The following is a 13,951-nucleotide window of genomic DNA, read 5'->3' as shown; positions in this document are numbered from 1 at the left end:
GTCGAAACAAATCCACAGGTTATCAAAATAAAATATAAATATTGTTCAACAGATATGGCATCCCAAGCTTGCGAGACTCTAACGATGCTTAAGGAGTGGCCAGCCTATTCCGTACAGAATCCTGCATTTAATCTTTTGGGGGAAAATACGTCAGTTTACACTGGTAAATACATTCAACCGACACTTTTGTAAAATGTTTAATAAAAATTGATTTGAATGCACAAGGCACAAACTATTTATAACTTGGGGTAATTTATTAATTAAATCTTGTAAAAGAATTACATGTTCACTATGCGTTCGGTCGCCCGGGTCGTGCCGGGTTTAAGGTTAATAGACACGCCACAAAGCATAAAGTCGTGGCGGGAAAACCAACGATTATACCATTAATAATATAGACACAATACGGGTGTACGCCTACACCCGTGTGTCGGGGTCGTGGCCATTTCGTAAAATGATGCCAAGGATATCCGTGACATGGTCATTAAGCTCCCAAAGGCGTAAAGCCAACAAAACCAATTTTTAAACGGGTCACATTGATAATACCCAACTACTAATGAGTCGGGGTCAATTTCCCGACCAAGCGGTATTTTAAATACCGTAACCCAAGCCCGTATAACGGAAAATAAGTTAAAAGTATTTACCTGAGCAAGTAATAATCCTTAATAAACAAATGCAAGTTTCTTTTACTGGTATCCTATTCTGGAACGAAGGTTTAAACAACCTATTAGAATCCTAACGGGTCTTTAATTTAGCCTTAGCTTAGACCGGTCAGTTTCAAAGGATAATTACGGTTTAATCGCGTGAAAGGCGAAAACCGGGAATGGAACGTGGTTTGGACCCAACAAGTTTGAAGACTTGTTTTATATGGGTATAATAACCACACTCTGGATTTTGAAGTCAAAACAATAAGGTTTGACCCGTTTCGGCTAGTTTATGTAAACCAGTTACATAAACCGAACCGTGCGCGCAAAAGGCGTAACGGGTAATCGTAAGAGTCCTACACAAGTTTCCTAAGTCAATATGCTTTAAAGAGGTTGTGATATCAGTAGGATACCTTCCATAATGCCCGTAACGAGTTTAAATCCATTATGTGCCCCGTAGGGGTATTTCGGTCATTTTAAAGATTATAAAAGAGGTTTCTGAGTTCTACAGTAAATCTGAGTTTTCCGATCAGTTTATAAAGTCCAAAATACTCTATTTATTATTTAAAATCAGTAGCAACTGGAATCGGGTCAAAATACCTTGTAGAACTCAAGTTATGTCCAAAAAGGGTATATTCGGTATTTACCGAACCGATGCCATAACCGCAGGTTATGAGCAGGTTAAAAATAATTAAAAATATTTAAAAATCCCAAATTATTATTTTACATTAGTGTGTAAAAGGTTTGGTGTCGAAATCTGGGTTTAGATAGGCGTTATGCTAATTGCGCTATTTAATTACTAGAGTTTCCGTAATTTGCGCTATTTAGCATAACTCCTATTCTGGACCTCGGATTGACGCGAAATTTTAGGGACACGCTTAGAAATCAGTAACCAAGGTTATGGTCCTTTCACATGTCCGAAATTCTCGTTTTAAATTGAAAAGGGCGTTACGGTCAACTTTTAAGCATTTAACGGAAAGGTGTAAAAGACTCGGACAAACAACGAACCGGTCACAGAGGGTTATACCATCATGTAACCTGGTCCTAAGAGAGTCCTAAGGCATATCTAAATCATACTTTAACGGGTCAGAACTGAAGTCAAAGCAAAAGTCAAAGTTTTGCGACTTTCGGCTCCGAACCGGGTCAAAACAGTAAATGGTCGGATCAAACAAGCTTAGACTAGTTAATATACTTATTATCATGTTTTATGAGTGTTAAAACAGGTTACACACCATCTACATTACCGATTATGCATGAAATCGCAAAATAGCATTTCTGTTGACTTTTTCTAAGCACGTTTGACTCGACATCCGGACTAGTTAGATTGGGAATCAGAGGGTGCCCTTTTAGGGGTTTAGAGCCTACATGATTACCAACATATAACTACCTTTGATTCGACAAACCACTGGACCATTTGTGATTTATCGTAAAGTCAATCGTTAATTACGACGGATTGACTTTTAAGCTAAAATTATGGAAAAACGAAACCACAAAGGGTTAGGCAACTTACAGAAGCTTGGTGCACGACTAGGGATGTTAGAAGAATGCTTGAGAGCTCCAGAGATGAACTAGAAGGCAGGTTTGAGGTGTGTTTCACATTGGTGAATTGCCTTGCCTTTTATAGTGAATTATGGTGCACAAGATCATTACAACTCACTCTAGGATTGCTCATGGATGATTAGCAGGTGTCCCTGGGTGATAGGGGACATGTAGAGGGCGCCCATGCTTCAATTAATGCATCAATGATCGTTTACAAGCTCAAACATTGAATCTGTCCAAACTTTCTGCATCTGTATGTCGTACGCGGCCCGCATTAGAATTCAGGCAACATGGACGCGGGCCGCCTGAATCCTCATGTCAGTAAACGGATCTTGATATGGCGCGCGGCCCGCATTAGCTTGCTGGTTTCACTCACGCGGCCCGCCTGAGGTCTGATTTCCAAGATTTTCAAATCTTTTGTAATCATTAACCTGACCTTTCGGTTTCGAAGGGGTAACTTTGCGATTTGGCCCTCGATTATTTAAAATTAAGGGCCTCGTGACTTTTACCCGCATTGTTATATCCCTGGTTAGTTTAATTACTATCCGAAAAGCCTTAACTTTTATTGTTGACGCTTTTAACCCCTCGCATACGAATTTGATCATAACTTTCTCGTTTTAAAACGGAACTTCGCGAAATTTATATCGTATATTCTAGTGAGCGTATTTTACTGTTACAAAGCCTCGGGTTTGCCCAAAGGTCACTCAGAGGTATAACTTAAACATGTTGACACATTTGGCCCCTGTAGTTTGTAATTCCTCGCTTTATCTCACAATTCGTTCAGTACGATCCATGATTTATTTGTTTGAAGGTACGAGCATCATTTAGGGTTACTATACAGTATATTTATCCCTCGTTGACATTTTTAACCCTCAAATTTACATACTTTCAAGGTTGTCAACTTTAGTCCTTTATTTAGTGTTTAATACCACGTGTAAACTCATGACACGTGTCAATACATTATTGGACACAAAATTTCGAGGTGTTACACCAACATCACATGTATAATGAAATCCAATTATTTGGGCATGGTGTCACGACCCCCGACCCCATCTAGCCGGAATCGGTGCCGTGAGCAGTCCAGTGGTACCGGTGATTATTTTAAAAACATTGCAGCGGAAATTTCATCAGGACCGTGAGTTAGGAAAATATCAGAGTTTAGAAACACCGGATTTTTATTGAAATAGATGGAATAAATTCCATGTTTTACAAAGGTAGCTTTTAATGAAAACAATATTTCTTAAGTTGATTTAATTAATAAAATAAGCCACTTCTTGAAGTCTTTTAGTGCCGAATCCAATCCTTACTCCAATCTACTGTAATTACCTGAAACGCGTTTTAAAAAGATTTTGTCAGCGGGAAATACTGAGTGAGTTCATTCATTTTACTGAAAACGACACATTTGTTATAATTTACAGTATTAAGAGTTTTTACATATGTTTATTATCAACCAACATTTCAAGAATAGGTATTTGTCACAGACCAGCTCTGTGACTGTGGTCATATCACCATTGGCTGGCCCAATGAGTGACGTATATCACTTTCTTTTAGGCTCGCCCACCTAATGTGATTAAAACAATAATAATACTGTGCACAATACCCCACATACCGGATGTAATTTGGTGATTACATAAACTTAATCACTGTAATTATAACTTAAAAAAATTGGTTTGGAGTATTGTAAAACAATTGATAAAAAGAGAATGACTCACAATTCAGCATGCAGGATTGAATTAACAAACTTCTTGATTCTACTTCTTTCGATAATTAGGCATTTATTATTCTGGATCTTCTGATGATTTAATAGTTTGTTTGATTGTAAGGGTGTAGTTGGGAGTGTTTTTGGTGGTTTAACAGAATAGAATACGTATTGGTGTAAAACCCAAATCAAACCTTAACGGTAGTCATGAGATTCGAACCTTAACGAATTTCACAAAAACCGGGGTAATGATTAATACAGCAGTTACGATAATTTCCCGAGATCAAATTCTCACAATGAATGACCAAGTGCAATACTTCAACTCATTTATCAAAATGACAAACGACAAAGTATAGTACTTCAACTCATTATCGAATTATCGACAACGACAAAGTACAATGCTTCAACTCATTTATCGGATTACCGACAAACGACAAAGCATAACCCAATGTGGGCGGCACTTAGGCATTCCTTGGATATATTGATCACTCGGAAAATGAATCGTAATAGCGATTGAGTGATTATTGGTTAGAACACCAACGTATAGAGAGAAGAAGAAGAGAAATGAGCAAAGAAAAATGAATCCTAAGCTTCTTATTTATAGCAAGCAGGCAAGCACCTCAATTCACAATTCTGGTCGATGTGGGATAAGTTGACGTGCTTGCTAGCTAGCTTGACGTGCTAGCTAGCTAGCTTAGTTATTTTATTTCAGCTGCTTAACTCGTTTTTCTTGTATAACTTTTAAAATATAACGTTTTATAAAACGACGAATATGTCTTTAGAACGAGCATATTTTTATCTACGTTTTAACCTAAGTTTCATTAAAAACGGAGTAAGGAAAAAAAATAATATATTTTATTATTAATTTTAAACGTTCTTATACGACCTCATATATATCTATTTTTAATAGACCTTACTTAGCTTAATTAATCTTGTTAGCTTAATTAATATTGATTAACTGATTAATTAATCATACTAAACTTAATTAGGGTTTCCTTATTGCATAATTATCATACTAAATATTAATTTTTTTTGTGAGGGTTGTTACATCCTCCCCACCTTAATAAAAATCTCGTCCTCGAGATTTGAACTATGATATTTTCTTGGGGTTATGTTTCTTCTTTTAATTAAGAGGAATAATGTAGCGTGGAATGGAATCAAAAGATATTTTGAGGGGTATGAGCATTTTTAAAAATAAAAATGATTTATAAAAACAATTGGATTTAATATCCGAAATGAACTTACTTTGATCAATTTGAGGGAGATTCTGAATTGATAAATATCTATTTGTGAATGGAAATATGGAAAATAATTTGTTAATGATTATCCAAAAATCAATATCGTTTACTTAAATGGTAATAGAATTTAGGGTATCGTAATCTGAGTATATAATTGTACCAAGAATATGACAAATCAAAGGAATGACTTATGAATAGGATTTAACACAGGCTACAGCTCTATCCGGATGCTAAAAAGTGTTTGTAAGAATTCAATGATGATCGAACAAATTCACCGTTGTTCGAAATCGAGAGTTTCAAGGAAGCGAATTTGGATATTTCAAAAGATGAAATGTTTAAACGAATGAGATGAAATGGTATAGTTTTTCAAGGTGATTGGGTTCAAGCCAAAAGATATATGATCTATAGATTCTTAAAATGAATGTGAAGAACTTTTTGGAATTAGTAAAATTCTTTGTCAGAAGAAAACTTACCTTGATTGGTACCTAAGGAAGACTTAGAATTGACGGGTTCAAAAGCATGAAAAATGATTTGTCAAACAGTAAATTATGATATGAGAAATTCTATGTGTTGAGATGAGTTAATTGCAAAGATACACCAAAGGACAATAGAGTTAGTGTATTAGAGTTCCAAATTGTTTTAAATGGTGAAATAATGTGATAGTACAATATTAGTGACTATATGCTATGTCCTAGAGATGAAAATATAATAATAAAAAAAATAAGTTGTTTTGACATGACTAACCATTATATTATATTTGTAAAGTCAATGTAATATATATTATTTGTTTCGCATTTTTATTATATGTAAATGGTTATTACTTTCAAATAAATATTATTTTAGTATTTATTATACTATGTAAAATAACTTATATTTATTATGTAATATAGATTACAAAATACTGTAGTGAAGTTATTACATTTACAAAATATTTTAGTATTATGATTTTGTAAAAGAATCACTATTATTTATAACTTTTAAATGAAAGTTGTGAATAAAAGGGGTAAAAGTATTTGTAAAATATTTTATATAACACTGGGCCAATTCTATGTGATTACTTATTTTTATTTTGAAACCATATAGCGTTGTAAAATGTAGTTACAAATGTTGCGGTGACTATTCTTTATGTATTACAATGTTCTTCTAACCCAATGTAGTCGCTGACTACTATATTATTCTTATATGGTTATTTTCTTGCTAGAGTGTTATAGTACATAGTTATCACAAAATATGTGATACATAATTATTTGTATAATTTTATTCGTCCCTCTAATTCTGGTATAAAAATATGTCTTCTCTTTTTAGTACAAAGTAAAATATTTTTATATATAATTAAAATTTACTAAATAAGTATGATGACTTAATTAACTAGTCATTATCACGGCGGATATTGGTTAGTGCTGCCTTGTTTAAGCATAGGTGGCCAGTCCATGCCTAACTAAGGCTAGACTATTCAATACCTGTCCTTGACAATAATCCTAGTATCTGAAAATAATAATACCAATAATATTACTAATAATAAAATTGATATTAATTGTCAATAATAAATGCATAAACTTAAATGAGAATATACTTTAAATAAAATTTTATACGTAAAAATATAATTTCTTTACCTTAATGGTTTTAACAAAATTTTAATTACAGAAATACTATATTGTAAGTTTCTATATATAATCAATTAAGTTTATATAATGTTTTTCGATTAATGATGATAAGGTAAGAAATATCACGAAAGGCTCGATTGGTTGTAAGGATTACGGAATTTAGGACATGAAATGGTGGATCATTATTTTAGCACATAGTTGTGTTAAGATTGCTTTTATAAAATAAATTAACAAAGCGGATTCAATATAGATAACTAAATAATTAAATCCTATATTAGCGCAATCTTCAATTTTTTTGTAAAAATGTCGTTACAAAGTGCTCGTGATCAAAGAGATGATTTGATGAATTCGAAGACTAAACAAGCATGTTATGGTTTAAGAGAATTGAAGTGCTTGTTAGGACTATTTTGAATATGATGGTTTCAATCCATCATATGGGACTTTGAATTGAGTACGTATTGCGAGCAAGTTAACTGGGTTTGGATAAAACGAGTTTTAATAAGAAAGTTCAAACATGATCAAAAAGAAACCATGTATCCCTTTCAAAAGAAAATCGAGTTTTTCAATAAATTCATTGAAAAGAGTCATTGCTTTGTAAAAACGCGGTTTACAATGCAAAGATCAAGTATAGCGGAACGATATTTGAACTTTTGATAAAACAAATTGAAAGGATGCCTTCCTAGGGTCTTATAACTCAAATGAACCACATGCAACAAATAGTGCATGTGTATCGTGTGGATTTACCAAGAAACGAAATGGATCAATATTTGCTATTATGAAAGAAATCTTCATGATATGACGATTATTAGAGGAAGTAGAAATGCGAAAGTCAACTTTTTATATGTAAAAGTCAGAATTTCAACGAAAAGAAATATAAAAACTTTAGCTGGAATTTCGTGTTAAGTGACATTACCAGGGAATGTTGAATAAAAATAAAATAGGGAATTTGCAAAGGTATATGATTCCTTTTGTAGTGATGATAATTATGACTCTGATTATACTGTGCACCGATAATTGTGAAATCTTGTTACAACGTACCTCAGCGAGATTTATGTCGGTTGTAGGATCATATGGCAAAGTGCTTCTTTTTGGATTAGTAGTTTTCTACTAACAGAATTAGTATTGGTGTCATCGTGCCTAATTTATATTTTCCAAAGGTCTTTGTATGTGATATACTTTGACCTTTGTGGACGTATAATTTAAGGTTCATGTGTTTTCTTGTGTATTAGCACAACTTTACTTGCGTTCATAATTTATGGCGTTAATAATTTATGGTAACGTATTGGTAATTCTTATATTTTTGATGGTGTCCCAACTTAATGGGTTTCCATTTATTATTGTTGCTCGAGTTACGAGGTAGATGATAAAACAAAATAATGTTTGATATCGATATAGGTAAGAGATTCTTGATAGAGGAATCTAAATTTATTATTGACACATATACTTGTGCTTTATCCCTAATTATCAATTGTTATGGCTTTTGAAATTTCTTATAGATATACATATCTATATATATTTCAAATGCTGTAATATACATACCCTTTATAAGGTTAATGTAGTTAACAGATTCTTATTTCCAAAAACAAGTCTGATATCAGGCCATGATACTTATTTAGGGAAATCTTGTCACTTGTTTGACATTTTATATATACCCCATCTTACCCGGTTCGCGCCGGAGAGGTAATCTCAGTATATCCGGACAAGCTGGAGAGTCTGCTACTCTATACCCAGTTTTGCCGGAGAAAATTTTCTATTTCCCATAAATAGTATCTTTTCAAAATTTTTAAAAGCGTCTCTTTTATTAGGACTTTTATCCAGAATCAAGAAAATTTGTATTCCCATAACATATCTTATTCTAGACCACATAATATCAATAAACAAGAATAAATAGCAATTAAATGCTATTGCCTGCTAGTCGTTATTCTTACGAAATACCAATTATACTTATTTATACTTATATAAGAAATTTTATCTTGAAATTTATATTAGGAAAAAAATTCTTATGCTCGGGTCTAAATATCATTCAGAGTGTTATCAGCTAATATTAAGTTTCTAAATTTCCTTTTAAGCTTAGGTATTATTATAATACCTATTTGCGTAAACAAGTGGCTTAGCTTATACTAAGGCATCTTTTCTTATGTGCAAGTCTAAATGCTATCAGATGTGCTACCAGTTAAGTTAATAGCAATCTCCTAACTCTTTTATTTAAGCTTAAGTATTGTTATCACAACACTTTATAGGCTTAAAGTAGTGGCTTAGCTCTGATACCACCTTCTGTCACGACCCCCGACCCCATCTAGCCGGAATCGGTGCCGTGAGCAGTCCAGTGGTACCGGTGATTATTTTAAAAACATTGCAGCGGAAATTTCATCAGGACCGTGAGTTAGGAAAATATCAGAGTTTAGAAACACCGGATTTTTATTGAAATAGATGGAATAAATTCCATGTTTTACAAAGGTAGCTTTTAATGAAAACAATATTTCTTAAGTTGATTTAATTAATAAAATAAGCCACTTCTTGAAGTCTTTTAGTGCCGAATCCAATCCTTACTCCAATCTACTGTAATTACCTGAAACGCGTTTTAAAAAGATTTTGTCAGCGGGAAATACTGAGTGAGTTCATTCATTTTACTGAAAACGACACATTTGTTATAATTTACAGTATTAAGAGTTTTTACATATGTTTATTATCAACCAACATTTCAAGAATAGGTATTTGTCACAGACCAGCTCTGTGACTGTGGTCATATCACCATTGGCTGGCCCAATGAGTGACGTATATCACTTTCTTTTAGGCTCGCCCACCTAATGTGATTAAAACAATAATAATACTGTGCACAATACCCCACATACCGGATGTAATTTGGTGATTACATAAACTTAATCACTGTAATTATAACTTAAAAAAATTGGTTTGGAGTATTGTAAAACAATTGATAAAAAGAGAATGACTCACAATTCAGCATGCAGGATTGAATTAACAAACTTCTCGATTCTACTTCTTTCGATAATTAGGCATTTATTATTCTGGATCTTCTGATGATTTAATAGTTTGTTTGATTGTAAGGGTGTAGTTGGGAGTGTTTTTGGTGGTTTAACAGAATAGAATACGTATTGGTGTAAAACCCAAATCAAACCTTAACGGTAGTCATGAGATTCGAACCTTAACGAATTTCACAAAAACCGGGGTAATGATTAATACAGCAGTTACGATAATTTCCCGAGATCAAATTCTCACAATGAATGACCAAGTGCAATACTTCAACTCATTTATCAAAATGACAAACGACAAAGTATAGTACTTCAACTCATTATCGAATTATCGACAACGACAAAGTACAATGCTTCAACTCATTTATCGGATTACCGACAAACGACAAAGCATAACCCAATGTGGGCGGCACTTAGGCATTCCTTGGATATATTGATCACTCGGAAAATGAATCGTAATAGCGATTGAGTGATTATTGGTTAGAACACCAACGTATAGAGAGAAGAAGAAGAGAAATGAGCAAAGAAAAATGAATCCTAAGCTTCTTATTTATAGCAAGCAGGCAAGCACCTCAATTCACAATTCTGGTCGATGTGGGATAAGTTGACGTGCTTGCTAGCTAGCTTGACGTGCTAGCTAGCTAGCTTAGTTATTTTATTTCAGCTGCTTAACTCGTTTTTCTTGTATAACTTTTAAAATATAACGTTTTATAAAACGACGAATATGTCTTTAGAACGAGCATATTTTTATCTACGTTTTAACCTAAGTTTCATTAAAAACGGAGTAAGGAAAAAAAATAATATATTTTATTATTAATTTTAAACGTTCTTATACGACCTCATATATATCTATTTTTAATAGACCTTACTTAGCTTAATTAATCTTGTTAGCTTAATTAATATTGATTAACTGATTAATTAATCATACTAAACTTAATTAGGGTTTCCTTATTGCATAATTATCATACTAAATATTAATTTTTTTTGTGAGGGTTGTTACACATGGGGCCGAACAGCAAGGTGTAGGGGCAGGGGTGGTCATCACTCATCACTCACTCACAACTTCCAATCAAGTTCTGCCATGTCATCAACCATTATTCCATCACTAGTGATGGATTTTAGTGGAAATACCCATCACTCACCACCACACCCAACAATTTCCCTCACCACCAGTGGCGGACTCATAAATTATTTGCTGGGGTGCGGAGAAGGTGTTCAACCATATTTTTAAGGGGTGCGGTCGGGTTTTTTGCCAAAAATATACACTAATTTTTTTTTTCAAGGGGTGCGGCCACACACCCTGACCAATGGGTAGGTCCACCCATGCTCACCACTCAACACCCAACAATGTGTGATATATTCAACGTGTGTTCATTTTGACGTGTGAGAGACGGAGGTGGCGGTGGTGTTTGGAAGTTGTATAATGCGTGCTATGTTCCATCACATTTCCACCCCGGGTCCCCTAACTAGTATCCTTCTATTTAGAGGCGTCTCTGTCTCTCTGAGACCTCAGGTCAAACATAATACTGGTAGGCATTAGGTCAATGCAATAAGCTTACAAACGCTATGGAGTTTATTATGGCAAGTGCGAAACAAGAAAATTTTTAATGGCAAAACAGGTGTGGTACAAAGTATAGTAGATAGAGGAAATAAAAGATGAATCCTTTCAATGTTTGAAACAGAGATCGAAGACTTGAGTGACAACGTCAGGAGAGGAGTAATTTTAGTTTCAATATTTGTTGCTGTAATGTTTTTGTTAAGTTTCACTCCTATTTTTTAGGGTGGAGAGAGTCGTTCAGTAACTTTAGGGTTCAGTAACTTTAGGGTGTTTGAGTTATTCTCTAGCTCATTCCACTCCCTTTTTTGCACTCAATCACTAGCAATGGTTCTAACAATATTAGGATGTTTAAGTCATATATTTTTTATTTCTAAGAATTATTCATAAATAAATAAAACATCCGAAAATCTGAATATCCGAAAATATCTGAAAAGTATCCGAAAAAATATCCGATATATCCGAAAAATATCCAAAAACTTATATTCGGATATCCGAAACTATTCGAAATATCCGGTTCTGAATATAAAAATAATAATAATAAAATAATAAAAATTAAATTTCGTAAATTTGGATATCCCGGATTCACTATCCGATCGGATATCCGAAATTCGGATATCTGAATTTTCGGATATCCGGTTTTGAACACCCCTAATTACACCTCTGTTATTCTCTCACATAACTTCTGATAATCTTTATGCAATACGTATAAATGCACCGTACTACTTAGGTTTTTAAATACTTTATAGGGAAATTGGAGTTTAGTAATCTCGCCTTTGGGTGGTTGGCAAATAATAATCTCACCTTTAAATATCGCAACCGGCAATTCCCCTTTTTTCGCACTAAACCTCCGGTATTTTTTTTTCGAATTTCAAACTGATGATGCTTTAGGGCTTTTTAATCAAAACGAGTACAATTCGACTGATATAAAACTTACCTCGAAAAGTGCTCCAAACGACGAAAAGGTGCTTTAATTATGGTCTTTAAACTTCCGATTAACAAAAGTAAAGCCATTTAGAGCACCGTTTCAAGTAAGTTTGAAATTCGGAAAAAAACCTTGACTTTTTTTAGTGGAGTTCTAGCGAGAAAATACTTTTTTAAAGGTGAACAATATTTATTTATTTATATTTATATTTGAAGATTGGACTATGGATTATTATAATCCAAGAGGTGGTCATATTTACATTCGAGGATTCTATTGGCACACCGTTGGGCTATCCACATACTTTGGAAGTCCAATACAGATCGTATAAGCCTATGTGATTCGTATTGGATAAAGTTAAGACATGAAAGACTAACAGGTGCAAAGATTATCTGGCGGCTGGCCTATACGCATCGTATAGGCCTATACAATGCGTATTAAGGCCCTGAATTTTTGAGGTTTGATTTTTTGGTGTGTTGTGTTCGATTTTTGGTGTTTTGGGTTTGGTTATTGGTGTTTATTGTTGGTTATTTTTGTTTTAATTAATTTAAAATCTTTATTTTTTTTATTGTTACATATCGTATTATAGCTTATCGTGGCGTATCGTATCACATTTTTAACTTTTTAATATTTCATCGTGACGTGTCGTATGGTATTGTGTCGTATCATAGTTGCATTTTGTATTATTTTTTATGTTGACGTATTCACAACGTGTGATATTTACATTATACGTAACCAAGCAAACAAACTACGGTTGGCGCGGCTCAACAAACAAAATAAAACCCAACGGGTAAAAGGTAATTGTAAGTTTAACGCCGAATAGAAAAAAGTAAATAAGTACTTACCTAGATGAGGTTTGGCAACAACGATTCATGATGATGGGGATGAAAGCAGGACACGACTTCCTTCAAGTGATCATCATTTCCTCTTCTATCGTAATAATCAGGGACATCAGATCCCTCCTAATACAAACGGTGTGCTAAGTATTTCATAAAAAAAAACAAAACAAGTTAAAAAATGCTATACCATACTGCTTTCCAGAATAAACACGCTTGTGTTTGTGTCTGACGATTCGCTGAAAATGTAATTAAGGTTGAACCAAGACATGGTGTTAGCGAATATAAAGAAAAAAACGAAGAAAAATTCACAGAAGACAAATCGAATATGAATCGTCTTCGTCTTCCTTTATCGTTTATAAAGGCCTAGCAGAATGCGAATTCACAGACCCAGAGCCGACCCTGAAGGAGGGCGGGGAGGACAACCGAACAGGACCCGTGATTTCGTAGGGCACGTAATTTAAAAAAAATCCGATATTAGTAAAAAAAATTAATAGGGTATAGCCAAAATAATATTAACATAGATCCACTTAAAAAAATCATATTGTTTAAACTATTTAGCTCATTAGATTAGTGAGCCCAATACCCAAATATTTTCTAAAAACAATAAAAAAAAAGACTTCTGGGCGGCAACTCTTTCATCCGGGACTGGGTAATGAAACGTCGCACAGGAACAGGAATACAGGATAATCGAGATCAGAGACAGAGCACTGTAGGCCTTCGATCATCATCATTCTGCAATTTTTTTAGGTGTTGTTCGATCAGAGACACAACCAACAGGCCTTCGATTTCACCGTCACAGCACAACCTTCGATTATTGAGTGTCTAAGTCAGATCAGTTCACAGGTAAACAACTAAAAATCAATTGTTGAATTCACGAATCATTGATTAGCGCTATTAGCTTATTAGTTTTTACGGTATGTCATT

The sequence above is a fragment of the Helianthus annuus genome, chromosome 12 (genome assembly GCF_002127325.2).
Source record: "Helianthus annuus cultivar XRQ/B chromosome 12, HanXRQr2.0-SUNRISE, whole genome shotgun sequence".
NCBI lineage: Eukaryota > Viridiplantae > Streptophyta > Magnoliopsida > Asterales > Asteraceae > Helianthus > Helianthus annuus.
This window is presented reverse-complemented; position numbering follows the sequence as displayed.